Below are 27547 nucleotides of genomic sequence, written 5' to 3'. Positions count from 1 at the left end.
CTTTCTAGAAAGCTCCAGAGGCCATATTTGGAGAAGTACTTGTCTAATGAGTGGTTCTCAACACTGACCATGAATTAGAATGACCAGTGCCACTACACATTCCAGACCAGTTAAGTCAGGAAGTTGGGATGGTTGCTGTTACTGGGTGGGACCTCAAGTTAAAAATGTGCAGTCAGATAGGAGACTTACTGGTCTAATGGATGCCATGCGGGGGGGCGGGGGGGGGGGGAGGGGAGAGCGTTACATCTAGAGATTCAGGATGCACTGGTGGGCTGTCGAGGTGTAGAGTATAGAGTATTTTAAAAAGTGCTGTATTCTATAAAGGCATTGTTGTGGACAAGTTGACTTGGTTTTTTTGGTTTTTCTTTTTTTGCTGCCTCTGGGGACAGTATGATGAGCTTGTTAGCTCTTAGCCACAAGTCAGCATGGGTTTCCACTCAGCAAGTGGCCAGAGAGTGGGACTGAGGTACTCGCCATCAGCAGTGTTACAAACACCCTCTGACCACCTCTTCCTTTTGCTGCTTTAGATAGGTGTCCCCCTCTCCCCCTCCCGTGCTGGCTAGTCTTATGTCAGCTTAACACAAACTAGAGTTATCTGAAAGGAGGGAACCTCAACTGAGAAAAAAAATGTGCCCATAAATCCAGCTGTAAGACATTTTCTTAATTAGTGATTGATGGGGAGGGCCCAGACCATTGTTGGTGGGGCCATCCCAGGGCTGGTGGTCCTGGGTTCTATAAGAAAGCAGGCTGAGCAAGCCCTGGGGAGCAAGCCACTAAGCAGCACCCCTTCATGGCCTCTGCATCAGCTCCTGCCTCCAGGACCCTGCCCTGCTTAAGTTCCTGCCCTGACTTCCTTTTGATGATGAACAACAATATGGAAGTGTAAGCCAAATAAACCCTTTCCTCCCCAACTTGCTTTTTGGTCATGGTGTTTCATTGCAGCAGTAGAAACCTTTAAGACATCCGCTACCCACCCTGTGTGTGTGTGTGTGTGTGTGTGTGTGTGTGTGTGTGTGTGTGTGTGTGTGTGTGTGAGAGAGAGAGAGAGAGAGAGAGAGAGAGAGAGAGAGAGAGAGAGAGTGTATGCATGCATGTGCACATTAATGGAATATAGATTAGTGAGAGGTTGAACTTGAAGAAATGACTATCATTTTTATGTTGATTTCTGTAAACTTTTTCCTCTTACAAAATGAAGTATTGTGCATTGTTATTACTGGTCAACATATATGAGTACAAGTACAATCTTAGGAACATTGGTCTATGCGTCTTGGGTCTTCCAAACTCTAGCAATGGGCCTAACACATAGTGTTTGCTCAGTCAATCTGTGTTTGTTGAAAAAATTGGAAAGGTCATCTTTCCACATCAAGTTTGTACATTACTGCTCACTCCCCAAGCTTTCCTAAGAATGCTACTGACTTTGTTTTCCAAAGGACGCAAGAATCTGGTATTAAACTAAAGAAGTATTTTTAAAAATTGTAAGAGGTGTGGGATAGTGCCTGGAGAGAGAAAGCTCAGTGGTTAAGAGCACTTTTGTTCTGGCAAAGGACCCTAGTATGGTTCCCCGTTGTTGGGTAGCGCATAACTGCCTTTAACTCCAGCTGTGGGGGAATCCTTCTGATTTCTATAGTCACTTGCAGTCACATGCGTAAACCCCACACACAGGCACATACAAACATACATAACTAAAAATATTTTTTAAGTCTAGATGTAAAAATAAAACAGTAAATTTAACAAATACTAGATATAAATTCGGCATAGGTATTTGTCATCCACAAAAAGTCTTTCCTACTCAATTCCAAGTGATGGTGAGCCACATCAAGTTTTAGGTCTTGCTGTTAAATTTTATTTTTAATTTTATTAAGTTAAATTGATCATAAAGTCACATGGCCTGAAACAATGAGTTCTTGGAACAGCTACAGCCTTGGTTATAATGAATTTCATAGGGTCAGAAGTTATAAAGATTTGGTGCTTGCTAAAATTTTGACTTTCTCCCTAAATGTCTATTGGAGGGAAATACCTATCCTGGATTTTGAGAGCATTGCTTTCCACCATAGGTTCCTTAGAAGTGAGATGCAGCTGCTTTACTGGATATTTGGCCCAGGGTAAAGAGAAGGACCAGTAAAGAAACCTCTGATCAGACCATTTGATGCTAATTTCACAGGTGGCTGATCACTGTGTGCTTGACTGTTGTTATTTATGGATGGACCAAATGAAGTGTCGTCGTAAAAGCAGCAAAGTTGGGTCTAGGAACAAGTGGTCATTGGTGAGTGCCATTGCTAGAATTAAATGAGACCCATTAGTGGGTGTGATGATTTCCACCCTCTTCTGTGCACCCTTGAGTTCTTTTGAAATCAAACAATGAAACAGATGGAAACAACCACTGATCTCTCCCACTCTTTAAGCACTGTGAGTTGATAGGATTTTAATCAGGTTGTTTTAGATACTGACTTCAGGCATCATTTAAAGAGCCATCCGTGGAGCTGTAAATTAATTAGAGCCAGATTTGTGAAGGATTTGGTCATTTTCTCCTCTTCTCTCTCCTATTCACTATCTCACCTGGGGAAAGGAAGGCCTAGAAGGGTCACATAGCCACCAGCTCAGTTTCGTAGTTAGTGCTGAGCCAGGGACTGGAACCTGGATTTCAAATTTCTGTTATTTCTGCTGTATTAGATGGATAAGACTTTTGTTTGTTTATTTTGGAGACTGGATCATTGTGTGTAGCCCAGTCTGGCCTCTTAACTGCCTCCTTTTGCCTTAGCCTTACAAATGCTGGAATCACAGATGTGTAAGCCTGTAAAATCATCTTTGGTTACAAGATTTTGCTCTGAAATACTTGGCTGAAAATGGCCCTGCTGTAGTTTCATGTTTTTTTTTTTTTTCCCTTAAAAGGAAAAACTAGTGTTTAAACCTTCCTATTGTTAATATGCTGGTCGACTACGAACAGTTTTAGAATAGCGACCTTAGAAGAGAAATGGGGTTTATCGAGGCGATGTGGCCAAAGAGAAGCAGAAAGCAGTAGTTAGCTGCTGAGTGTGGGTGGGAGGTGCCTGCAGATAATATCTGCAAGCATTGGGTACTGTGAGTCATGGTTTGGCTCTGAGTACAGCTCTCCTAAGTTTCGAGTTTCACTATCTAATTATCCTTCACGGACTAGCATGTTTCTTAGGGTATTGCTCTGTGCGTGTGTGCGTGCTTGCGTGCGTGTGTGTGTGTGTGTGTGTGTGTGTGTGTGTGTGTGTGTGTGTGTGAGAGAGAGAGAGAGAGAGAGAGAGAGAGAGAGAGAGAGAGAGACAGACAGACAGACAGACAGACAGCGAGAGCGAGCGCTAGGACTGACTGAACCCAGGGCATCCATCACTGACTCCCCCCTTTTCTCCCAGGTTCTTTATCATATTACTTATAATCTGATTGCAAAGATACTTCTTGTGTGTTTGCCTTTCTCTCATTTCGTTTCCACGTTTTTAGCACATCAGGCTCTAGAGTTTGCTCAGGACAGCCGCAAGTGCCTTTGGTCATTCATGCGAAGCTTCTGCCAGAGTACTTGCTAGTTCCCCATCTGTCACTGGAGCAAGCCTGGGGGACCTGATTAAAGATACTCGTTCTTTGGCATGACTTCTGTGGGTTCAGTGTTGGTAGGTCTAAGATGAGGGGCCTCATTGTACTGAGTGTTCAGTCTCATTCAGTGCTGATGGATTTGACGTGGTTTCTTACCCAGTGCAAGATTGATTTCAGGCTACTGGAAATTTATCTGTATTGTAGCCATCAAACCTCACTTATTCCCTTTAAAGGTTTCAGTCTTAGATTACCCCCCCTTCCCTGCCAGAGGATTCTTAGTTTATAATCTTAGGCTTCCATTGGTATGCATTCAGGAACTGAAGGATAATTTTCTTCTTGAGTATATAAAAAAAAGCTAATTAACATAGGAAATCTGTGATTGAAGTCTATCATACTTCATGTTATGACCAAGTATCACTCAGAGAGCGCTCCCTATTGGAAAGGAGTTTATCACATGTGGCCTTGTGTTTGTACAGTTGATCGCAGTGTGTGTGTGTGTGTGTGTGTGTGTGTGTGTGTGTGTGTGCGCGCGCGCGCGCGCGCGCATGCGCATGCTTCCCTTCCAAAAGGAGTTCTCTGGTCTGGAAAGGCTTTGTTGAGTCTCCAGGAATTACATAAAAAGACCTAAATGTGTTGAGCTCAGTAATAAGATCCTAAGTGATTGGGTCTTCCAGCAACTTCTAGAATGGGACTGTAGCACTTGCTGTTACTGAGCTCTCTCTGCTCCTTACTGTTTTAACCACCAAGAGTTTGGATTCCAGGTGTTCACCATACATCCATGCCTTACTTCTATTCTAATTCACGATGATTCACAGGCTATGGGGCTCCCTGGGCCTGCCCGGCTTTCTTGTGTGTGTATGGTCATCTCTTGACCCCTTGAAAAAGCCTCCCCCCCCCATTTCTATTTTTGCTTATCTGACTTGGAATCACCAAACTTGCTGTAACTTGAAGCTCTGCTGCCCCAAATAAATGGAGCACTCCTTGGTTTCACTGAGTATGTTTGAGGTCCACATCGGACTCCGTTCTAGAGAGGGGAAGGATTTCACAGTGGTTACCGTTAGAAACCGGCGCAGGGAGTGCCAGCCCCTGATAATTTCAAAGGTGTTTCTTTCTGGTCTTCATAACCACAGAGGTTGTGCCAAGTTGGATGCTGGCCATCCTTTGGTCAGGCTGTGGCTCCCAGCTGGCAGATTACCCACTGGGATTCAGTTTCCTTGGCTGATGCTGTCTGTTGTGAGCCTACCAATTTCCCCGCCCCCCCGCCCCGCCCCCCAGCCTCTTGGGCCTTTTCTGAAGCAGGAGAGATGGTAGTAGGCTCTACTCTCTTGTTCTCTTCTTTTGGATATGCCGTTGATGTTAGGGAAGGACTTGTAAAATGAAATTGTGGCAGAGGAAAGTGGCATGTCTATGGCATAAAAAAACGCTGTTAGCAAGCTTGAGGCATATCAGAGAGATTGGACCTGAGAGTAGCATTTACTGCCTTTCTGCTTCTGAACATTTCCCCCATCTCCCCCCGCTTTCTTTGCCTGTTTTTGAGGTCTGGGAATTTATCTTGACTTTAAGAATGACCTGTTTTTGAACATTTGAATAGGCAGCACCGTTCAGCAGAGAATACACGTGCAGACTGAGATGTCTCTTAAAGCCAATTTGTAGTACAAGTCATTGCAAATGATTTCTTGAGCTGCTGATGTGTTTCTGCTTTAGAGTCTCTGCCTGGATCTATATGTTCATCTCCTGTTGGAGCCAATGGTTTGCTTTTATGATCCTGACAGGAGAGCCCACCCTTCCCTCGACCTTTTAACTGCTACCCCTAGATATTGGAGCGTGTTTTCTAGGGCAAGTAACCGTTAACTACTTCCAAATGACAGCTGCATCCCAGCTACTCAGGTTGGGAAATAAGGAGAATCTTTGATTCCAGCCTTGCTTGGTCAAGGTACTGTGGGATGGATGGAGTGGCCCTCCGCATTAGATTTGGAGAGACCCAGTCAGATGGATGAGTGAAGTCTCAGTGGGAAGGGAGTTTGCAACTGTCAATTGTAAAAAGCAGAAGAGTGGAAGTGCGCACTCCTAGCCAGGAAGCTAATTGTAATTGATAGTTGCTGGGAGAGTGAACACCCCCTACCACCACCACCACCACCACCACCACCACCACCACCCCCACCCCTCCACCGGAGTGACACTGGGTATCACAGCCATACTCCAGGGCAGGCTCCATACTTAGGTGTAGTTGCAAACACACATGGCACTCCATGATTTTTTTTTTTTTTAAGAGAGAGAAAAAGCATGAACTTGGGCGGGTATGGAGGTGGGGAAGGGTCTGGAAGGAGTTGGGGAAGAGGTAAGGAAATGATCAAAATATATTGCATGACATTTTCAAATAGTAAATTAACAATATTTAAAAGAAAAGAAAAAAAAAATCTAACGTCTGGGTGTGGTTTTCTTCCCACCATGCAGAGGACACAGCTAGAGGAGAGATTACCTTTCTCCGTGGACAGCTTTGTCTTTGTGGAAGGAAGGAAAAGAGGTAGATGAAACTGCCTTTGGTCATGCTCGACAGTTATGTTGGAGGATACCGCATTAGAGGCTTCTGGTGTGTGTCTCTCCTGCCTTTTGCTTCATTGGGCTTTGCTGCTGTTTTCCCTTTGGTGACCTGAGGGACCCCTGAACTTGGGTGATTAGAGCATACAAGCACCGATAGGCTCTGAAGGAGAGGAGCGGCATCTGGAATCAAGCAGCTGGGAGATTCTCAACAGAGCCAACAGGAGCCGGGGTAGTTGTTGCTTGTAAGTGCAGCAGAGAAAGAAGGCAGCAGATCCTGGTAGATGTTCGAGATGTTCAGCTTATGCCTTTAGAGGATAGGGACTTGTCGCTCTGTGATTCTCCTCATCACCCGGGGAGAGGAGGGAGGGAGGAGGTGTGCTGACTGGTTTTGAACTGCAGCATGCAAGTCAGCATTTCATTCAGTTCACTAACTCACTAATTAGCATCACAAATCTTTCTTGTTCTTAATCTTCCAGGTGCTGGGGTATAGGATATATACAAACTCCTTCCAAATCCTTGCACTCAGGATTCTTTGATGCTAGATAAGGCATGATGCTGAAGACAGACTCATAATCATGATGGTGGTGAATAAAATATGGCATTAGCAAAAGCAACAGCAAAGGGAAGGGAGTGAAATTGGGAAGATACTTAAATTTCAGTGTGGTCATGGAAGGTGTCCTTAAGAATGACCCTAAAACAATTAACTACCATGGGGGAAAAGGTGGAATTTTTTTTTTAATATTGAAAACATTTCAGTTTCTGGAATGTAAGCATGCACAGAGACTTCAAATATTTTTGTCTTTGAAGGGCATCCAATGTCATCGCACCCTTACTTGTTTCAGTGTGTTCAGTGCTAAGACATTCTTAGTTGAAGAGGCTGCTTTTATCAAGTTGGTATAAAACTTTCCTGTGTACCTTAAAAGCTAGCCACCTTCTTTAAGTAGATGTACAGCAGTTTTTATTAGTTGGTTAGATTTTTGGAAATTAAAGTTCTCCTCACAAGTTGAATCAAACAGAGTAGTAAACTCTATAAAGAGTTCTTTTCTGCAGAGTGGAGTGCTAGTGGTCATGGACTTGGCTGTGGGTGTTTGACTGCATAACTTGGTGTGTGGATTTGTGCTCTTGGAAGGATTGGATGGCATAGTATAGCTCTCTGGATTACCCTCGAGAACAGGAATTAAAACAGCCATCTCTTTCTTTAAAAGACAATATAAAAAGACATCAGCCGCCAGGCGGTGGTGGCGCACGCCTTTAATCCCAGCACTCAGGAGGCAGAGCCAGCCTGGTCTCCAAATCGAGTTCCAGGAAAGGCGCAAAGCTACACAGAGAAACCCCGTCTCGAAAAACCAAAAAAAAAAAAAAAGACATCAGCCTTCGTGTATCGTGCATCTACAGTGTGCTTGGGCATTTTGCCATGGTTCCTCATACCAATCACATTGATAGCAGAAAATCCTCTTGGTTTTATGTGTAAAAGATGGCCCTCAGCTTGTGATCCACCTATGTCACCCCTCCTGAAGGATGACGTTGTAGTTGTGAGGGTCTTGAGTTTGGATCTCCAGAGTGCAAAGTCCAGGTTCCGGTGGAACCCTGAATGCGTGCTGGCCAGCTAGTCTTGTCTACTTAGTGAATTTTGACACATTTTAAACAAAAAGTGGAGGCAGTTGAGGATTGACTCGACCTCTAAACATGTACCTTGTATGTGCACACCTGTAGTCCCATGTGCACTCACAGGAAAACACAAACACTCACACACACATACTCAAAGTATAGCCAAATACTTTTGGTGTATCTCACTTGAAACAGCATTAAAATAATTTGTATTCTCGGAGTGTGTTTTTGTGTCATGTGTATGTTTCATTGTAGGTATTGTACGTGTGTTCTAGATTAGCAAATTTTAGTATGTTTCATGCTCTAAAAAGTTTGCAGAACAAACATGTGAGATGATGGCTGACATCAATTTACACCTAAAAATATCACCAGCAAAGCTCTCTTGTGGTTTTGCAAGGCTTTGGTCTTCCAGGTGTTTGGTGTTCACATTGGTTTGCTCCCAAACATTGCTCTCTATCCAGAGGTAGGAACATACCTCCAGATTATCAGGGTCAGTGTGGAAGAGCTTCTCAAAAACATCTCTACATGATCTGTTTACGAAGAGAGCAAAGGAAAGATGGTTTAGACACCTGTCTCTTATTGCTGAATATGTAGAACCTAGATGCTCTTTTTCTCAATGGAGAAAACAAGTATAGTTTTGTGAGCGCGCCAGAAGCAGCCTTGGGATTTCTTCGTTAAACACTCAGGATGATCTAGAGTGAAGAGAGTTCCAGTCTTCATTGTGCACCAGGCAGGGAGTCCTGAGTCGTATAAGGTTGGAGAAGGTTAGGAAGCAAACAGCTTGCCATGTATATACATTTTCTCTGCCCCTGGATGTGATGTGACCAGCTATTTGAAGTTCCTGCCTTGACTTCCCTTCAGTGATGGCCTATAGTCTAGAATGGTTTTGTTTTGTTTTTAAATCACAGCAATAGAAATGTAAAAGTGACCTTGGAGTTGGTATATGGAGACAGTGAATATGACAAGGGAAGCTAGGCCACCCTGTGTATAGTGCTTGGGGTTTGCTGGCCATGTGCATTTGGTTTGGGTTTCAGGATCATTTCCTTTAGTTCCAGTGGTGTGTCCATTTGTCACCTGTCTTAACAGCTTCTGGAGCTTTCTGGTGTAAGAATATGGTGTTGGAATCTAGCTGGTCCTCCAGCCACAATACCTGCAGTAGCCCTTTCCCTCTCAAAAAGGAGCACTCACCCTACCAAGACATTGTCTGTGAGTCTACGCCTTAGACTTCCAGGTTCCAGGAGTCCTTACCTGGAGATCCGAGTTTCCATCAAAGGAGTTATTGGTGGCCACACATCCTGCTTCCCACCTCCTCCCGACTCTTGCCAGGGAATCTGAGAGCAAGCCCTGTGCCCTGTATCCACCCCACATCCTCAGAGATGTATTAGAAAAACCTTGGACTTCTGCTTTGTGGGCCCTGGTTTCCTCTCTTCAGAGCTACTGCCACGCTGTTGTCTGTCTGTCCATGGCATTAATAACTAATAAGCTCCATACCCCAGCAGTCTGTCTTAGCGTCCCTTTTCAAGCCCTATCTGAGACTTTTACCTGGAACTAGGGTGTGGGACTCTCCTCTTATAGGCAGCTGTTTTGGCCTCAAAAGACAGACTTTTCCATGAGCATTTCACTGGCATTCTTTCCCCCTTGCCCTGGAACCACCCTGAATTAATACCTGATCCGTTTGACTAGACTTTTGCTTTTTGCACAGAAGAAATTGTTCCTGTTGAAGGTGCCGGGAAAACCTGCTCCCTAGCTTCCTCTCTGGGTGACTTTTTACCTCTCCCCATTCTAAATCTCCAATAAATACTGACCTTTTGGCTAGAGGCCCTATCTTAGAGCATTGTGTGGCAGAGTTGGCTCTGGCTGACTCCCAGGACTGTTAATGACTTCCTTCACTGTCCCTGAATAATTGCTGGAAAAGACAGCTGTGGAGAGACATTTCTCCCAGCTTGTCGGCTCATTAATTTCAGCCTTGGTGAACAGGGCGCAAAGGAAGAAGGTGGAAACCACTCTGAGGCAAGTAGGAGGGTTGGGTGGGGGATAAAAATCTATGCTATAGGAGCAGGGCAGCTGCACCATGTCAGAGCTTAAAACTTGGAGTCTGTGAGCTTTGGACAGGCTTCAATTTAAAGAGACTCCATGCAGAAAAGCTCAGCTCTGGGATCGCAGCTTTAGAAGCGATTATCGACTTTTCCTCAAGTCCCTGCTGCAGGTTCCAGTGGTACTGTTTGATCATGATTTAACCTGTAGGGCACCAGGCTTCTGTGCACCACTTCATTCATGAATGGAAATGTCTGAGTAGGAAAGTCCCTGGAAGTGAAAGGGAAGATTCCAGAACAGTCAACCTTTATTATGTGACCTATATCCATAATCCCACAGTGGCCTCAAAGGAAATTTTGGAGAAAAGGTATATTTATAACACGCCTCTTAAAAATGAACCAAATGATTAGTAAAAACTTACATAAGCCACACAGATCACATACATCTGAGGACCAAATATTTAGGTTAGCTGCCCAACTCAGCTCCAATGCTTGAGCACTTCTGTGATGAGGGAAACAAGATTGGATGCCCGACTTTCATTTTCTGAGTACAGCAAACGTCAGGTTTCTAAAAGATGTATTCTTTCCAAAAATGAATTATGAAGGGACTCTATATAAGTCTTCAGGCAAGGGTGTTGAGCAAATTAATGTTTAATGTTACCAGTAGATTTTCAGGAGGACCCAGAGCTCTTTGTGAGGCTTTCTTTGGTGTTTATTCCATAGATATCTAGGCTGCAGTTTTAAGGCCACCCTAACATAGTGCCTGTAAGTATCTTGAAGTTACCGCTGTGGGTTCTGGTGATACATCTGAATATCTGAAAAGCAAAAAAGAACAGGTAATATCTTTTAAAGTAGGATTTCTCAAAATTAGATGCACAGAAGAATTACTTGGAAGGCATATAAAAAAAAAACCTGCCCAGGCTACATTCCAGACTAATGAGATAAAAATCTCTGATGGTGTACCCAGGCCTCAGCAAGTATTGAGAAAAACTGAATCTAAAGGTTGACCAAGTTTGAGATAGTCCTTATTTATTTATTTTATCTGTCTATCTTTGAGACAGCCATGTAACTCTGGCTGGCTTTGAACTCAAATCCTCCATCCTCTTGCCCTTGTGTATCACCTTCCCTGTGAAAGATCTTCATTGTTTATATACATATATATGTATGTGTATGGATGCAGATATATGTTATGTATTTTTTTAAAGGCAGGATCTAATTAATCTGTTCCAGCCTGCCTTTGAACTCTCTGTGTAGCTGAAGTTGGTCTTGAGTTCCTGATTCTCTTGCCTCCATCTCTCAATTACCAGGATTACAGGCTTGTGGGAAACAAATGTTAATATTTAATTGGACTTCCCAAAGGGCTATTTAAATCCTAGAGTGCTGAAGTATTCCATGTCCTTGATATAAGAAAGTCCCTGAAGTTTCTATTAACATTTCTCTAGGAACATTGGGACTTGAGTTTCTTCTGGGGCCCAGGGCCACTGTATCTTTCTAGTCTGTAAGACCCAAATTAGTCATTGGCAAGTGGCTTAGGATTGGCCACAGCAGACCTCATAGGAGATGGACTTTGTTTTTGAAGTTCTAGATCAAGTGTTTTAAGGGAGTATTAACAGTACTCTCACAATTTTTTCTGGTCCTGGAAAGGCTCTTGTCTTGGGAGAAGGTCAGCTCCATTTTCAGTGCATTTGTCTCCTAGTTCCTTCCTGGAAGTTAAAGTCACCTGCCATTGTTAAATCTTCAACTGTGAACCCTCTGATTCTTAGAGTTGATTTGATAAGCAGTGACTGTTTAAATGAATTAATGGCTTTATTTTTCAACTTGGGAAAAGTGAAATACATCTCCAGGTGTTGGAACATCAGAGCATTGTTACTTTAATGCAGTCTTTATTCTATCAGGGTCCACATTACGCTTGTGTAAATATGCATGTCACAGTCAGTGTTCGAGTTACTTTTCTGCTGCTCCGAAGGTGGCAACTCACAACGGAAAATTTATATTGGCTAACAGTTCCAGAGGGTTAGAATCCATAATGTCATGTTGGAGGCAGTAGGCAGGCATGGGTGCTGAAGCAAGATGCTTAGAGCTCACATCTGAAAGCAGAAGCACAAAGCAAGAGAAAATAATCCGGAAGCCTTGACATTCTTTTACACTCAAAGCTTACCCCCTAGTAACATTGATCCTCCAGCCATGAGGCACCCCCCCCAGACCTCCCAAACAGTGCCAACTGGAGACCAGATTTTCAGCTATATAAGCCTTTGCGGCCCAGTCTTAATCAAACCATCACTGTTAGAATTTGCCAACTCAACACAAACCTAGACATATCTGGGATCTCATTTCAGGAATTGCCTCTATCAGTTTGGCCTGTGGGCACATCATGGTGCCTTGTCTTGATTTCTGATCGGTGTGGGATGGCTCAACCCATTGTGGGCAGTGCCATCCCTGGGCGAGTGTGCCTGGGCTGCATGAGAAATGGAGCTGAGCAAGCCAGGGGAAGCAAGCCAGTAAGCAGTTTCCTCCCCGGTTTCTGCTTCCTGTTCCATCCAGCGTTGAGTGTCTGTTTTGTTTTCCAAACTCTGTAAGCTGGAATAAAGCCTTTCCTTTCAAAGTTGCTTCTGGTCATGATGTTTATCATAGCAGTAGAGAAGCAAGCTAGAACAACACATTATGTAGGACACTGAGAGGGGAGAGAGGAAAAAAGAGGGGGGAAGAGAAGAGAAAAGGGGGGAGGGGATGAAATGGTAGAGAAAGAATATGAATGGAGATTATCTCAGTCATTGTGAAATCACATGATTTGGAAACATATGGCAGTGGAGTTCTCATTAGGAGCCATTTTCTGGCTTCATGACCTCTGCCCAGATACAACCCGTGATCTTCAATTTTTATGTACTGAAGTGTTACACTAATATCTGCCTCTTAGGGACTGTGGTGGTTTTAAAGAAGATGGCCTGCAAAGGAGTGGCACTGTTAGGAGGTGTGGCCTTGTTGGAGGAAGCGTGTCATTGTGGTTTAAGCTTAGCTCAGTGTGGTACCCAGTTGTCTTCCTGTTGCTTGCAAATGTAGGACTTTCAACTCTTTCTCCACTACTATGCCTGCTTGCCACCATGCTCCCTGTCATGACGATAATGGACAGAACCTCTGAAACTGTAAGTCAGCCCCAATTCAGTGTTCTCCTTATAAGGGTTGCCATGGTCATGGTGTCTTTTCACAGCAATAGAAGAGACCCTGACTAGGACAGAGACTGTTTTGATAATTACCCAAGGTTGTCCCTCAAGTACACAGCAAGTGTTTATTAGAGCGCAAAGTGTAAGGCCCAGATGACACTGTATTCAGTAAAGAGAGTCGATGGATACTCGGACTTCATGAAAGTGCCTGTCTGTCACTTGCTCAGGAAGGTCTGGTTTGCTTATCTAGAAGTTCTTCATGCTGTTACGGAAATGGGCCGGGTCATTCCTAGAGATCCTTTTGGGTTCCATCTTCACCTGATGGGAACTGAAGTACCACCTTTTAATTCCCCCTTGACAGCACTGTTAACACCCATCTGAATCTCCTGTGCTTTCCCATGCTGCTTAACAGAGGTAGCTTGGGGCTGAGGACCGTGGGAGGGTGACCTCAGAGTGTCTGGTGCCATCTTCAAGTTTCTGTAACTTGGCCCTGTGCGTGCTTTGTAAAGGATGACGACAGTGAATTGATGACATCTCGTCGTCGTCTTTGCAGACTCTTACATCTTCATGTGCACGCTCAACGGATCGGGTCTCCCGGAGCAGGGTTGATCCCTTTTTATAGACTGCATTTAGAAGGTGTGGCAAGTGACCTCCAGGAGAGCTCTGTTCCCTCTAACAGCATGGGTAATGATTACGGCAACAATGCTGCTATTGTGTCCAGAGGCCTGAAGCTGTCATTTCATAATGAAATTGAAAAACATGAGATTAAAAACCTGACTGTAGCACAGTAATTATATTTAAGTATCACAAATCATCTCCCTGTATTTAGTCGGGTATTTGAGATTTGGCCTCTTCTTTGTGGAGTGCGATTATATCATTTCGTAGTTTTGTAAAATGGAAGGCTTCTAATTGATGGCTAAAATGTGAGAATTGCTTTCTCTTAATGGGAAGGTGACGAGAACGGTATTGAAATATTGAAGGAGCCGGTTTGCTGCATTGACTAGAGTCAAGGAAAGTGTTTGTAGAACAGCTGCCAAGATAAAGAAATGCTTAGATCCTTTCATGGTTTAATTCCCAGTTCCTTAGACCACATTGCACTTGTTCACTTTAGAAGTTAAACCGACTCAGCCTGGTCTGGGGCACTCTCCAGGCCTTCAGTGAACAGCCATGTGAATCTTTACCCAGTACTGCAGGACTTCTGGTATAAGTGAATGACTTACCAGGCCCCGTTTCCCGCAGATCAGCACTTCTTGGGCTGGCCCATTTCCCTTCATTGCTTGGGAATGTACTTGCTCTTCAGTAGGTCTGGGTACTGGTGGCCTGGGAGGTGGGGAAGGCGTTAGTGCCTGGCAGGCATTCCATTGAAGTGGAGAGTGGAGCTTTAGGAAGCTAGAGTGGAAAATGGGTTTTATGTCTGTCTGTTTTTCATTCATTTCTGTTGCCATGATTTAAAAAAAATGCAACAGAGGAAGGACAGGATTTATTTGGTTCACAGGGCCATGGTACAGTCCCTTAGCAGCAGCAGTGAAGGCAGGCCTTGAAGCATCACATCCTTCATAGTCAAGAGCAGAGAGAATGAACAGCGGATCTTCTCTTGCTTGGTCTTAGCTTTCTCTTCTCTTACACTGTTCATGGCCTTCCTGCCTGGGAAATGCTGCTGCCCACACTGAACTGTGTCTTTACACATTCGTTTGTAATCAAGACAAATTTTAGACAGACATGACCACAGGTCAACACGATCTGCTACTTCCTCATTAAGGCTGTCTTCCCAAGTGGTTCTAGGTTGTGCCTGGTTGACAGCTTAAAAACTAGCCAGCAGAGGCTACTGTTTCCTTCTCCTTTCATTTCTAGGACCCACCAGGTAAAAAGTAGTCATAGCAGGGAATTGTGAGATAATTCTCAGTCATTGCTAAATTACTTTCCATGAGGCATGAGCCTTCAGTTTTGGTTCTTATCTTTATACTTCACAGTGAGCACTGGATAAGAGAGGGTTAGTGTTTCTAGGCACTTGTATCTAAGAAACTATTTCTCTAGATACAGAAACAACATAGAGAGGTACCTGTTTTCCCAAAGCTGTCTTTTTAGATTCTCTGAATTTGCAAACTTGCGGGTCTGAATTGTTTGGTGCCATGGAGGTCCACCCGTCATCACTTAGTAATCACCCAGGAAGTTTACTATATCTTCAGACTTCATCACGAGGCTCCACCCAGACATACGTGCTTCTGCAGACAGATGCGTTCTAAGAGAAACCTGCACTTAAAAATTTTTAGTTCATTTTGTGTGTGTGTGTGTGTGTGTGTGTGTGTGTGTGTGTGTGTGTGTGTGTGTGTGCATGAACATAGAAGGCAGGGGATGACATGGGTTGTCTTCCTGTGTTGTTCTTCACCTTACTTCCTTGAGACAGTTTCTCACTGAACCTCAAGCTCATTCTTTCGTTGAAGCCAGTGAGCTCTCAGGGTCTACCTGTCTCTGCCGCCCCTGCCCTTGCCACAACATGGGTTACAGGCGCACATAGTCATGTCTGGCTTTCATGTGAGTGCCAGGGAGTTAAACTCAGGTCCTCATGCTTCTACGGCAAGGACTCTTACCTGCCGAGCCATTTCCTGCACCCCACATCTGCATCTTTTGGGTAAGCATCTAAGAAGTCTTAAAAGCCTCAGTGCCTTTGATAGAAATAGGGGTATGCCAGTGGGTGTATTACCTTGAAATTCTCTCCGTGGAAATGTGACACCCACCCACCACCCACCCCGCCCAGGGCTCCTATCTAAGCCTCTTGATACAGGTTTACCATATGACAGTGCCTACTTCTGTTCCACTTCCTTCAGCTACAAAGGAAGCTGGCCTTTGGCCGCTACACAGTATAGTGGGCAGGCAGATCTCTAAACCCACTGTTTCACTTATGCTTGCTTGGGTAGAGGTAGCCTTTTTCTAACTATAAGTTTTCAACCATGAAGGACCTATGGTGCTTAATTTCCTACTCAAAGCATTATTGAAAATTCCACTGCGATCCATGTTTTTGGCCTCTTAGAGCAAAGTGTATAAAAACAGTCATTTAATTAAATTCATCAAACATTTATTGAGTGGTGGCTGAGGCCAAAGGACTGATATGTCAAAGTAATCAGCCTAGATGAGTTAAAGCAGAGTTTCCTACCATCCCCTGAGAGGCTGTGTTAACGTAAGACACAGAAGACAGCTGCCACCTGCCATCAGATGGCATCTCTCAAGCTATGACATCCAAGCAAGGTACCTCATGAATGTTATTGTAGGCATAGATAATTCAGTCAAGGCCTCTTCGGGGAGGTGGTTTCAGATTGACTTGAATGCAGTGGCACTCAAATGTGGGTATACTGTAGAGTCACCTAAAATCACTAGGTCAGATTTCCTGGAGTTACAGGTGGCTTGTAAGCCACCCGATGTGGGTGCTGGGAACCAAACTCGTGTTCTCTGGAAGAGGAATGAATACTTTTAACTGCTCAGCTGTCTCTCTAGTCTGGCATCAGTAATTCTCAAAGGTCTGCAGCCAAAATTGCGGTCCTCTGAAACAGAAGGACCAGCAGGCTGTCATAGAGATGAGAGACAGACAGAAAACAAGGCATTCCATGCTATGGATAGCAACAAGAGCAGAGTACCAGAGGCACCCTAAGGAAAGCTGTTGTGGGAGAGTGCTACTCCAAGGACTGTGAGTATGGCCTAGGGCCACCAGAAGTGAGTGTTGGAAGGGAAATTGTCCTGATTGAGTGGACTAGATAAAAAAACGTTACACTAAAGAACCGAGAAACGTTGATGTCTTTACACCATCTTAAAAAGCCTTTGGGTAATGAAATCCTTTATTACCTCTCGCTTGTCCATTCTCAGTGTATGTTAGATCAGGTAAGGGGAGGGGTGCCCAGTTCCCTCTGCAAGTATCTCTGCCTTAAATCTGCCACCTCAAATTGTGCTATGCTGACTACTTTGTCTTGGCGTTGGTTCTTAGACACTTCCATTTTGCCGAAGCAAAGTATTCATGATTTAGGGATGGGGTAGCAGAAGATAACGATGCTAGACAGGAATATGGAATGATTTCTCCATTTAAGTGTGGTATGGGAGAACTGCTGGGTAGACTGGGGGCAGATATTTGCAAGCTAAGGCGGGTATGTCTTGTTTTCTTCCAGCTGCATTCATTTTGTGCCAGATTCCACTAAGGACTGCTTCTTTATCTGCTTATTGCTGTTTCCAGGAAGTTAATTTGCAGGTGCTATAAATATGCATGGTTCATATACTTCATTTATTCTATCTCCCTTGAAGCCTCTCCTCTTTATTAGGCACTTTTCATTTGTCTGTTTGGGGCTTGTGTCTTTTTATGTCACATTTTGACAATGGTGGCAGTAAAGGTAAAGCTACTCAATTATGCAAGCCTCTTTCTGCTTTGGGCAGATGCCAAGTGTGCAGACCAGGGGCAGGCCAACATATCAAGGTTGTGTCTCTACATTTCCAGATGTTGCAGAACCAGCACAGCGAGGGGGGGGGGGGACACGGACAGGGGACGGATGGACTGAGAGAGATATGGATCATTTCCCTCCATTACTAATGTGAGGATAGTACACATATACTACATAAAATGTATTAATCTAGCTACCCATCTTTTCATTTACGTACCCATTCCCTTACTTCTGAGAAAGTCGTACTGTATAGTAGTTAAGAGGTAAGAATATAGGTTCCATGCTGGTGAATGCTTTAGTTGGTATAGTGCTTCTCATCAAGTCTGCGGATTTAATTTGATGCTCACAATTTACATGAACAAAAGCCAGGTATGATAATGCACTCTTGTGATCCCAGGGCTGGGGAAATGGGGACAAGCAAGATCCCTTGCAAGGCAGCCAAACTGTCCAAAGCAGCAAGCTCCAAGTTCAGTGAGAGATCCTTTCTTTAAAAACAAGGAATACAGCTCCTGAAGACATCTGACATTGACCCCAGGAATCCACACTCTCTTGCATGCTCACCATCATTAATGCACAGATGTAATAAAGACTCTAGAACCAACGTGCTTGAGTCAGGTTTCCACGCTCACTTACACAATGCACAGAGGAGAGGGAACGAGAGTGTATGAATGAATATAGGCTCAGCATCAACATGCCTGAATTCTAGCTTATTTCAACTTTAAAATAATTTTTTTGGAGATTTTATTTAATGTGTTTTGCTTGCATGTTTGTCTGTGTGCCAAGCGAAGGCAGTGCTAGAGGAAGCCACAGAGGGTGTCAGATCCTCTGGCATCAGAATTATAGGTGGTTGTTAGTGGTCATGTGGGTGCTGGGAATTGAACCTGGGGTCTCCAGATATTCAGCTAGTGTTCTTAATTGTTGAGACATCTTTCCTGCCCCTTATTTCAACGTTAAGACAGTGTTAACTGCAATCTTAAATTTTTATGTTGATAAAAGCGTTGGTGTGTATAAAATGCTGAGAAAGTGCTTGCATATGGGAAGCTTCAGCTTGTCACTGTCTTTGTTAGAGCTGCTGATACTAATTATTGCAGGGAAAATGTTTTGATAGGTGAATCTAGTCCTTTAGTTTCTAGTTTTTGACCTTACGATTTATAGGAGAGAAAAGGATTCGAAAGGGGATTGTGGACTGGGTGATAGAGGGCCTTGAACCCAGCTTTTGGGATTATAAAGAGAGTGAGACGTCTGTCTTTCAGGCTTTGGTCCATGTAGAGGTGTGAAACAGAAAGTAACTTTTGCAACCTTGTGCAAAATAGATCGATGGTTAACAGAATTAGAGCAGTTAGTTAAAGGCAAGTTTTATACATTGTGATACGGTCCTCTCCCCCCACATCGAAGATTGAGCTTGCTCTTTTCATCATCACTGATGGTTTTGTGAGACACAGGAACTGTAGCAGAACAAGGAGCCTGGAGCCCTTTCCTTCTCTGCTTTTCATGGCTCATGAAAAAAAGAGGACCCAGTTAGCTCTTAATGAATGCCTACCTCTTGTCTGTCTCCACAACTACTTTGCAGCTGGGACTCAGGTGCAGAGTTACCTGGATTATACAAAAGGTTACAGAGCCATCAGTGTCAGAATTCGACTTCCAGAGGCTATGGTCAAGCATTGACTTTCAAGGTTTCTGTGTGGATTGAGGGCTGCCTTGCTTGGATGCTTTTCCAGATTCCAGAGAGCGCCTTTAGTGTTTACTTCCTGTTCATATCTGACCATCTTCACCAGCCAGTCGATTGGGTAGTGAAAAGCCTTACTGAAATGGACAGACTGGAGTACAAGTTGAAAATATAGAAGAGACTGTACAATTATGTGGTCCTTTCCAGAATTGGGTGTTTTTTTTTTTTTTTTTTTTTTTTTTCTTTTCTTTTCTTTTCTTGTGGTGTGGTCTGGAAGAAGAACAAACATGTGTGGCTAAACCTCACTAAATTGAAGAATTGTGGGGATGGTGCAGACAGATTTTCAGGGTAGATGGAAAGGCTTGGGTAGTTCTGTTATTGTCAGTCGCAGAGTAGTAACCTGAGCGAGGACGATTGACCTTCATCCATAGTCAGGAGTAGCAGTCATTATGTTAAGTACTAATCATTTTATTATTTAATACTTAAAGTCATTTTAAATGTATAGGATTTAAAAAAAATGTATTGGTGTATATCATTTCCTAAACATTTATGTTCCCAATTAGTCTTGATATCAAAACCTTTATATTTGAGATAAAACTTGTTTCAACCTAGTTTGGGTCTAGTTTAACCTAAATTTTGAGTTCACTGATGTCCTCAAATGCAGTGAAATTACATGTGAATAGTGCTGTGGACACTCATTTGTTCTGTTTACTCTCCCCACATTGGATTAGCAAGTGACTTATATTCATCTTTTGGGACCCTTAGCTCCCATTACAAAATGTGGTCTCTTGGGATGTTCTGGAACCCTATGACATGGCAGGTAGGCATTATGACCGAGGGTTCAGGTGACCTCTACTTACTTGGCAGGAAGTAGTGGTGGTTCTCACAGTGCCAAGTGCCAATATCACCTGGGGGGTTGTCACATTGTCAAGTTCCGAATCAATAGGGTCAGAGTCTAGATTTTGAGGAGCAGGTCTCTGATTGGGAAGAGGGACTAATCCTCATGGTCCCTGAACTGTTGTACTCCTTCAGTGCCCACTTAAGTGTGCTCCTGGGGCTGGTAGGAAGCCAGGGGTTCCCTAGTACAGATGTCAAGCTCATGTCTCCATTTTTGCCCTTTTTGGTATACACCCGAGAGCTGGGGATGTGGCTTAAATGGTGAAATACTTACCTGACATGTACCAAACCCTGAGTTTGATCCCCAGCCCCCCACAATAACTGAGTACAGTGGTGCACAACACTCTCCAGGTTGGAACCGGAAGATAGGAGTCTTAGGTCATCCTTGGCTGCATACTGAGTTCTAGGTCAGCCTGAGCTACGTGAGGTCCTGTCAGAAGTTCATGAGAGAGACAGAGAGAGGGGAGAGGGGAAGGGGGAGAGGGAAGGGGGAGAGGGAGAGAGAGACTGAGACTGAGACGACTGAGAGGGACTTTTAGATGGAGTAAAGTGGATGTCACAGAGACAAAGGACTGGCTTGTTCTTTGTGGCCACTGGGGATGTGTGATGTTCCAGGAGATATGCTGGCAGATGTGTCCTTGGCAGTCTCCCTGGTAACTATACTGTGATCCATCACTGGCCCTCCTTATTTAAAGTGCTTCTCAATTTCCTTTTCTATCACTATAAGGTTTCTTCATCAGTTCCTCCAATCAAAAAGAAAGAAAAAAGAAATGGGGGGAAGCAAAAAAAAAAAATCCGTGAACATTCTTTTCTTTTTCTAAAGGTTGCAAACATAAATCATATTAAAGAACAGTGAAAGGACCTTGGTTCCCCCCCCCCCCCCCACTGTGAAAGCTACAGTATCTTAGAAAGTCTCTTTATTTAGAAAAGGACATGTATGTATAGAAGAAGGGCCCTGCTCTGAGGATCAGAAAAGTGCCCAAGGTTCTAGTCAGAGTTCTTCTCTCTGTTTAGGAAATGTGGAGCCCTGAAGCTGTCCATGATCTTAGGGTTTGCACGTCTAGAGTTGTCTCTGTGTCTGCACCCTTGGTCTCCCTCCCAGTGAGCCAGTCTGTGTCAGTACAGCATCTCTTACCCCTTTCTGCTTCATTCCGTGCCTCCATTCCAGCTTCAGTGTTTATGTGGGAGGAACTGAGGAGAGCAGGTGGTCCATTCCTTCTCCTGGACTACAGATAGCACGATGATACTTAGGTAATTTCCCCTGAAGGTGGGCATCCTTCTTCTTTGGATTTGCTTTCCCATCATTTAATTTGAAGCATGATACTGTCTTTTTAGTGTTTTATATTCCTGGAGTATTTGGGTGCATTTCTGGGTAAAAGTGCTTCATATTGCAATCTCTACATTTTTTTATGATATGCATGAGGCCCTGGGTTCAGTTGCTAGCACTGCATAAAATTGTGTGATAGCACTGTTCTGTGATACCACCACGTGGGAGGTACAGACAATATGATAAAGTACTCAAGGGCATTTGTAGCTGCTCAGTGAGTCAGAGGCCAGTCTTGGCTTCACAAAACCTTTTCTCAAGGAAACAAACATTATATGCCATATCTAGTTACTGAATTAATCTTGCATTGCCAATATGCTCATATAGTATACTCATATATTACCAATGTACTTATTAGTGATGTAAAGAAAAAAAGAAAACTTAGGTATTGTAGGTGGGAATGTACATTGGTTTAGCCTTTAAGAAAAACAATATGGAATTTCTTCCTATAGTTAAAAGTAGAATTAACATATGATCCAGCAACATACGTCTGTGAAGAAAGCTGTTTCATCATCTGACAGATCTCTAGACCACTATGCTGGTTTAGGAGTTATTTATAATAGCAGAGACACAAACGCCTGTTGGCTGAGGGATGGATAAAGGCAACGTAATGGCCACACAAGTACCCACACACATTTATAAACACACAGAGCAGAATGTCACTCATCATAGTCTCCTCAAGAGGAAGAAAACTCTGCAACTGGGAATGGCGTAGATGATCCTTGAGGGCATTATGCTAAGTGGAATGAGACACTACCCCAAAGACACTGTGTGACTTCGTTTGTCTTAAAAATGAAAGTCCTCTGAGAAGAATAGGCTGCAGTTGTCAGGGAGTAGGGGAAATAAAGAAAAGAGTCGTGGTGGTCGTCAGTACTGTATTGTGTGTTTGAACTTGGTGTGGAATAGCTTGTTAGTGTTCTCATCGTAGACATTTATATGTCCCAGGTGTATGAAGGGATCAGTGTTCATTACCCTGACTAGGAGAGGAGAGAGAAAAATAGATAGATAGATAGATAGATAGATAGATAGATAGATAGATAGATAGATAGATAGATGATAGATAGATAGATAGATAGATAGGATAGATAGATGATAGATAGATAGATAGATAGATAGATAGATAGATAGATAGAGATATTAATCAGAAACTATTAAGACCAGAAGTGTCTCTTCTAGACTTTTTTTTGGACTTTGGAATATTGTCAGATGCACAATGAAATGTCTTGGGATTGGTATGCGAGCTTAATATGAAATTATTGCATACTTTTCTCCTATGTACCGTAAAGGCATCAACCTAAAGGAAATCTCATATAATATTTTAATTTGTTTTTCAAAGTTCTTTTAATGTGAGCCTTTCTCTTTGTGATATCATATTGGGAATGAAAAAAAATCACATCTTTTTTTGTTGGTCATTTCAGTTTTTTGATTTTGCGGTAGGATGCTAAACCTGTGTTTAGATATATAAAACCACCTGTTTCTGTACCATCACCATGCCCCCTTTTCTTTTTCTTTCTTTAGTTTTGGTGCTGAGAACCCAACCTAAGACTTAACACATATTAAGCCATACACTCTTCTACAGATCTGTTTCACAACCTCAAATATATAATTTTGTTTGTTATTCCTCCATGATGCCAAAGTAATGAAGAAATTACAGAAAGATGAGTCGGAACTGTAAACGGACGGTCTTTTTTTCCTTCTTGAGTCACAGTGAACCACCTGTGAACTTGGTTGAGGACCACTGATCTCACCATGGTGGGTTAGCGTTCGTAAGGTCACTTTTGGTGTCTAATATGGCTGGCATTCCTTCGAAATGCTTCTTTTCAGGTTTGGGACATGGTTCCATTAGTAAAGTGCTTGCTAGGCAAGCATGAAGATCTGAGTTTGACCTCTAGGACCTTCATGAAAATAATCTAGAGGGATGGCGTTTGCTTTGTAATTCTAGGTCTGAGGAGCGGCACACTGGAAGTCCCTGGGGATCATTGGCTTGCTAGCCTAGCATAATCAAAGAGCATCTGCCCAGAGAAACCTTGTCTAAAACAACTTGGTGTATGATATCTAAGGAATGACACCCAAGGTTGACTTCTGCTCGCTCTCTCTCTCTCTCTCTCTCTCTCTCTCTCTCTCTCTCTCTCTCTCTCTCTCTCTCTCTCTGTCTCTCTCTCTCTCTGTCTCTCTCTCTCTCTGTCTATCTGTCTCTCTGTCTCTTTGTCTCTCTCTCTCTGTCTCTCTCTTTCAGAGGTAGGAAGGAAGAGCTGGGAAACAAAACTGTTTGTAGAAATTCAACCCAGACCTACTCAGTGATAACATCTTCTGGTGGAAGGTGGGTACCTGCAGATTGCAAACAGTGTGACAGGTACCTCAGGCATAGCCAGTTTTTAAAGAAGAGCATGAGACTCGCACTGAAATTTCAGAGATTGTCCTAGGGCTTATAGTTCCGTTTAGCACTTGGAAAAATCAGAGGAGCAATTAACATTTGAGTTATAGATATGAGACTTTAAACTGGGATGTTTCAAACTCCTTGGGTTTTTTTTATTCACACTTCAAAGTATTTGCTGTCACACTTCCTAATCAATCAGCCTAAGGTGTCATTCCTTAGGTTCCATTGACTTGGATTTATGAGACATGGTTTCTCACTGGCTCAGAGGTTACCAAGTAGCCTTGGTTACTGGCCACTCTGCTACTGTTTCTGCTACCCAGCACTAGGATTGCAGGCACATAGCATCAGGTCTGCCTTTTATGCCTGGGTTATGGGTATGGAATTTGGGTTCCTATGCTTAGAAGAAAGGCACTTTGCCAACTGAGTTATCTGTACAGCCCTCAGCTCAACAGTTAAATCCACATGGATGGTGGTTTCTTCTTTTCATAAAATGTGAGGATAATCAAAACTTCCATGACAGCATTTCTCAAAATGGATTTAAAGGCTACTGACTTACTGTGTACCAGTAACCTTATGTATGCAGTGATTTATCAGGATCCTGGATGTTTTCTTTGCACTCTGCCAAACATTGAAGTAAAATCAGTGGTCTGCCAGATAACATGTAACAGGAAATTTGTTTCGTAACTATTCATTCCAGGTCATTTTGTTTCTTTTGTGGGTACCAGGGTTATCTTTTCTTGTATCAGCTTGAGGAATGCTCGTACTCAAATCTCCTTGTATCAGGCATTGAGGCCATTTGTGAAATGTAATAATTCACATTCAATGAGGAGGCCAGGCTGAGGGCATGGAAGTCAGAGTGCAGGGAAAGCCAGAGAGAGTTGTACAACTAATTGGAGGGGAACAGCTACCAGTATCTCTGGGATCTCCAGATACATCCCTAGAGTGCATGTCCAAAGCAGGTGGTCCTTCTTCTTGGTGTCTCCTGCTCTTAGACATAGATAGGTCTCCGTGGTACCCTGCACCTTGCAGGGGTGACATTGTGCAGATGTCTCGTCCCACATACTTACTCTGATCTGGAATTTTTAAGAATACTTACTTCCTGTCAGCCTTAGTTTATTATCTTTCAGCTCCTCTGGCCAGAGGTCAGGCATTCTGGCAGGGCCTGATTAATCTCTGCTCCCTTGGCAGCCGTGAGTGCAGGCCTGAGGGGCAAAGAAGCTCTCTGGAGAAAATGATTCAGGAGAGATGACTCAGAGGGCTCACACGACCCCTGGGACCTGCCCACTTCTACATCCACTAACGTAGCTTAATATTGATTACAAAATTAGGGGTATTAGTGTTAGCCCATGTGTATGCCTGGTCCCCCTATGCACATCACATGTGTGCCTGGATCCCACAGGAGCCGGAAGAGGGTGTCAGATGTCCTGGGACTGGAGATTTAGATGGGAGCGAGCCATCTCATCTCTCCAGCTCATTAAAAAAATACCAAATTTTAAAAATATTATGTATGTACTGATAGATATTGTGGTTCCTCCCCTGCCCCTTTGTGCCTGAGGGCCTAAGATTTTTGGTTTTTCGAGACAGGGTTTCTGTGTGTAACTTTGTGCCTTTCCTGGAACTTACTCTGTAGACCAGGCTGGCCTCGAACTCACGGAGATCCGCCTGGCTCTGCCTTCCGAGTGCTGGGATTAAAGGCGTGCACCACCATTGCCCGGCGAGGGTCTAAGATTTTGTTTCTAAGGTTTCTGTGTGTTTTTGTTCTAGTTTTTTCTTTCTGCCATACATCCAGTGTAGCTCTTCCCTGGATAATTTCTGTGTATCTCTTTTGATAAACTGTTGAAATGATCCAAGTTCTTTGGCTCTTGCTAAACGACTCCATGCCACCTTGGTCTCCCTCCTTGCTCACAAGAACTCATAATAGTTATTGGTCCATACTTATATTATTTCCTATGGACTGTTGGTCTTCCACGCAGATTGATGCCCTGCCCTGTTGCTTTCTCATTGCTAGGCCCAAACTGTGGAGAGTTAGGAAGTTAGAAGATTGCTTGCCTAGCATAACTGAGAGAATTACTGTAGTCTCCAACACTGCATAAACGGGCTGTGGTTGTGCCCGCTGGTAATCTCAGCGCTTAGGAGGTGGAGGCAGGAAGACCAGGAGTGCCGTGATCTTCAGCTCCGTAGTGAATTTAGATCAGTCTGTGTGGTACATGAGATTTGATCACAAAACAGAAACAAGCAAACAAAAAACTGAATAGAGCTCACAAAAACATACCTTCTTACCTTAGCATGGGCATGCACATGCCAAGATGCTTGACTAGGAGTCCAGAGTATAACTGTGGCAGTCAGTTTTTAATCCTTCTCACATGGAAGTCTTAGGAATTGAACTTAGGCCTCCAAGCTTATCTACTGAGCATCTCCCTGTCCTCTGAAAACATTCTTGAGCGATTAAAACAATGTACTAGGTAATGGGATGTTGAAGAGGGATGCATGTGCTAATTTCAGTGATGGTAATTAACAGAACTAGATTTAAGTGCAAGATTCCAAGGAAAAATGATGATACAAAGGAGCTAGAATTCGGTAAAAAAAAAAAACTTTTATGTGCCTATTGATGACGTAGTACTAGGCAGACTTTTCTCTATATTTCTACATGTGTTTCTTTGTGCGAAATATAATACATATATTAAAATTAAAGAAAGTGCTATCCAATAAACTAAATATGACATTGCATCCAGGCATTTCTTCTTTTATTAACTAGTTATTTTACTTGTCTGTAGTTTAATTTATCGCTCGTGTAGCATGTACTAGGCAGTGTTCTAAGTGCCAGCAATAGAGTGAAAACACAGATAATACTGTGTGCCCCACAGGGATGCAGGCCTCATTCTGGAGACTGTCCTTAGGTTGGAAAGAGCTGTGAAGAACAATGGAGTGAGGGGAATGGGAACTGCTGCTATTGGTAGTGCTGGGTGCCCTTGTTAGATGACTGGCAGAGAAAACAGTGGCCGAGAAGGAAGTTCACTGCTAAGTGACTGGCAGGGGCTAGCTGTAGCTAAAGGCAGGCAGATGTCTGGGTGGAGTGAGGTGGGCATGCCTCCTCCATGGAATGTTTCTCTAATTCTTCGCTCCATTGAGTCCACCATCAGGTTCTGCTCCAAGTGGACTGTTTTTATCAGAATCTGAAAGTGTTTGCTGTCTTTGGACCATTGTCCTTAGTCTTAGACAGGAAATAGTGACTGTGGGCAGTACATTTATGTGTTTTACAAGGCTGTTGTCATTACTACTATTTTTACCTGAAAGTTCCTCCAAAAGCCTTTCTTTTTCTTTCCATGAATAAATTGTGCCTTGTTATCTGTGTTTACTTTATAAGCTCTGTCTAAGTGGAACCACCTTTCTCAGATCTTGTATTCCTGCAGGGCATGGCATATTTCTTCTTAAGTAGTTTATACAGGTCTTATCATGCTGTCTTCTGCACGGGGACTGAATGACTTATTTTGGCTGATAATGGAAAGGTGCTTTTTTTTTTCTTTCTTTTTTCCTTTCCTTTTATTTATTTTTTTTCTCAATTTGCATCTGCATCTGTTCCCCTTGAGGGCTTTCTTATCTGGTCTCTCCTGGCATTGACTGAACTCATCGTATTACTTAGTTAAATTTTATCTTCCATCATTGCTTATTTTGTATAACACACTCATCATCTCTTTCACTGGAAAAGAACTGGAGGTTCCCTGTGAACCCAGAGTCCTGGCTCATGCAGTCGGGTGTGTGTGCTACAGTGGTCAGAAACCTTGTCTGTTAGAGGGAGTGAGCCAGCATCTTACTTTCCAGTATTGTGGTTTTCTTTTTAGGACTTGGCTAGAATATGCCGCTGGAGATGCAGCCTAAAGGAACAATCCTTTGGGAATTCTTTAACTTTCCATTGCAGAGATCTTTGTGTAGAATGCTGACTTTCTCCATTGCATGGACATTCATCTGAGAA

The 27547-nt window shown here is 43.3% G+C and overlaps 1 protein-coding gene across 3 annotated transcripts in view; it reads left to right on the top strand.

The window, feature by feature from the left end:
- Window positions 1-27547, top strand: part of Auts2 (activator of transcription and developmental regulator AUTS2) — a 1133997-nt gene that overhangs the window by 172942 nt on the left and 933508 nt on the right. The gene's annotated exons all lie outside the window — the stretch shown is intronic.

This window comes from Peromyscus californicus, unplaced genomic scaffold, assembly GCF_007827085.1.
Source record: "Peromyscus californicus insignis strain IS unplaced genomic scaffold, ASM782708v3 Scaffold_2__1_contigs__length_46816999, whole genome shotgun sequence".
Lineage (NCBI taxonomy): Eukaryota > Metazoa > Chordata > Mammalia > Rodentia > Cricetidae > Peromyscus > Peromyscus californicus.
Note: the sequence above shows the minus strand (reverse complement) of the source record. Positions and strands in the feature narration are given on the sequence as shown.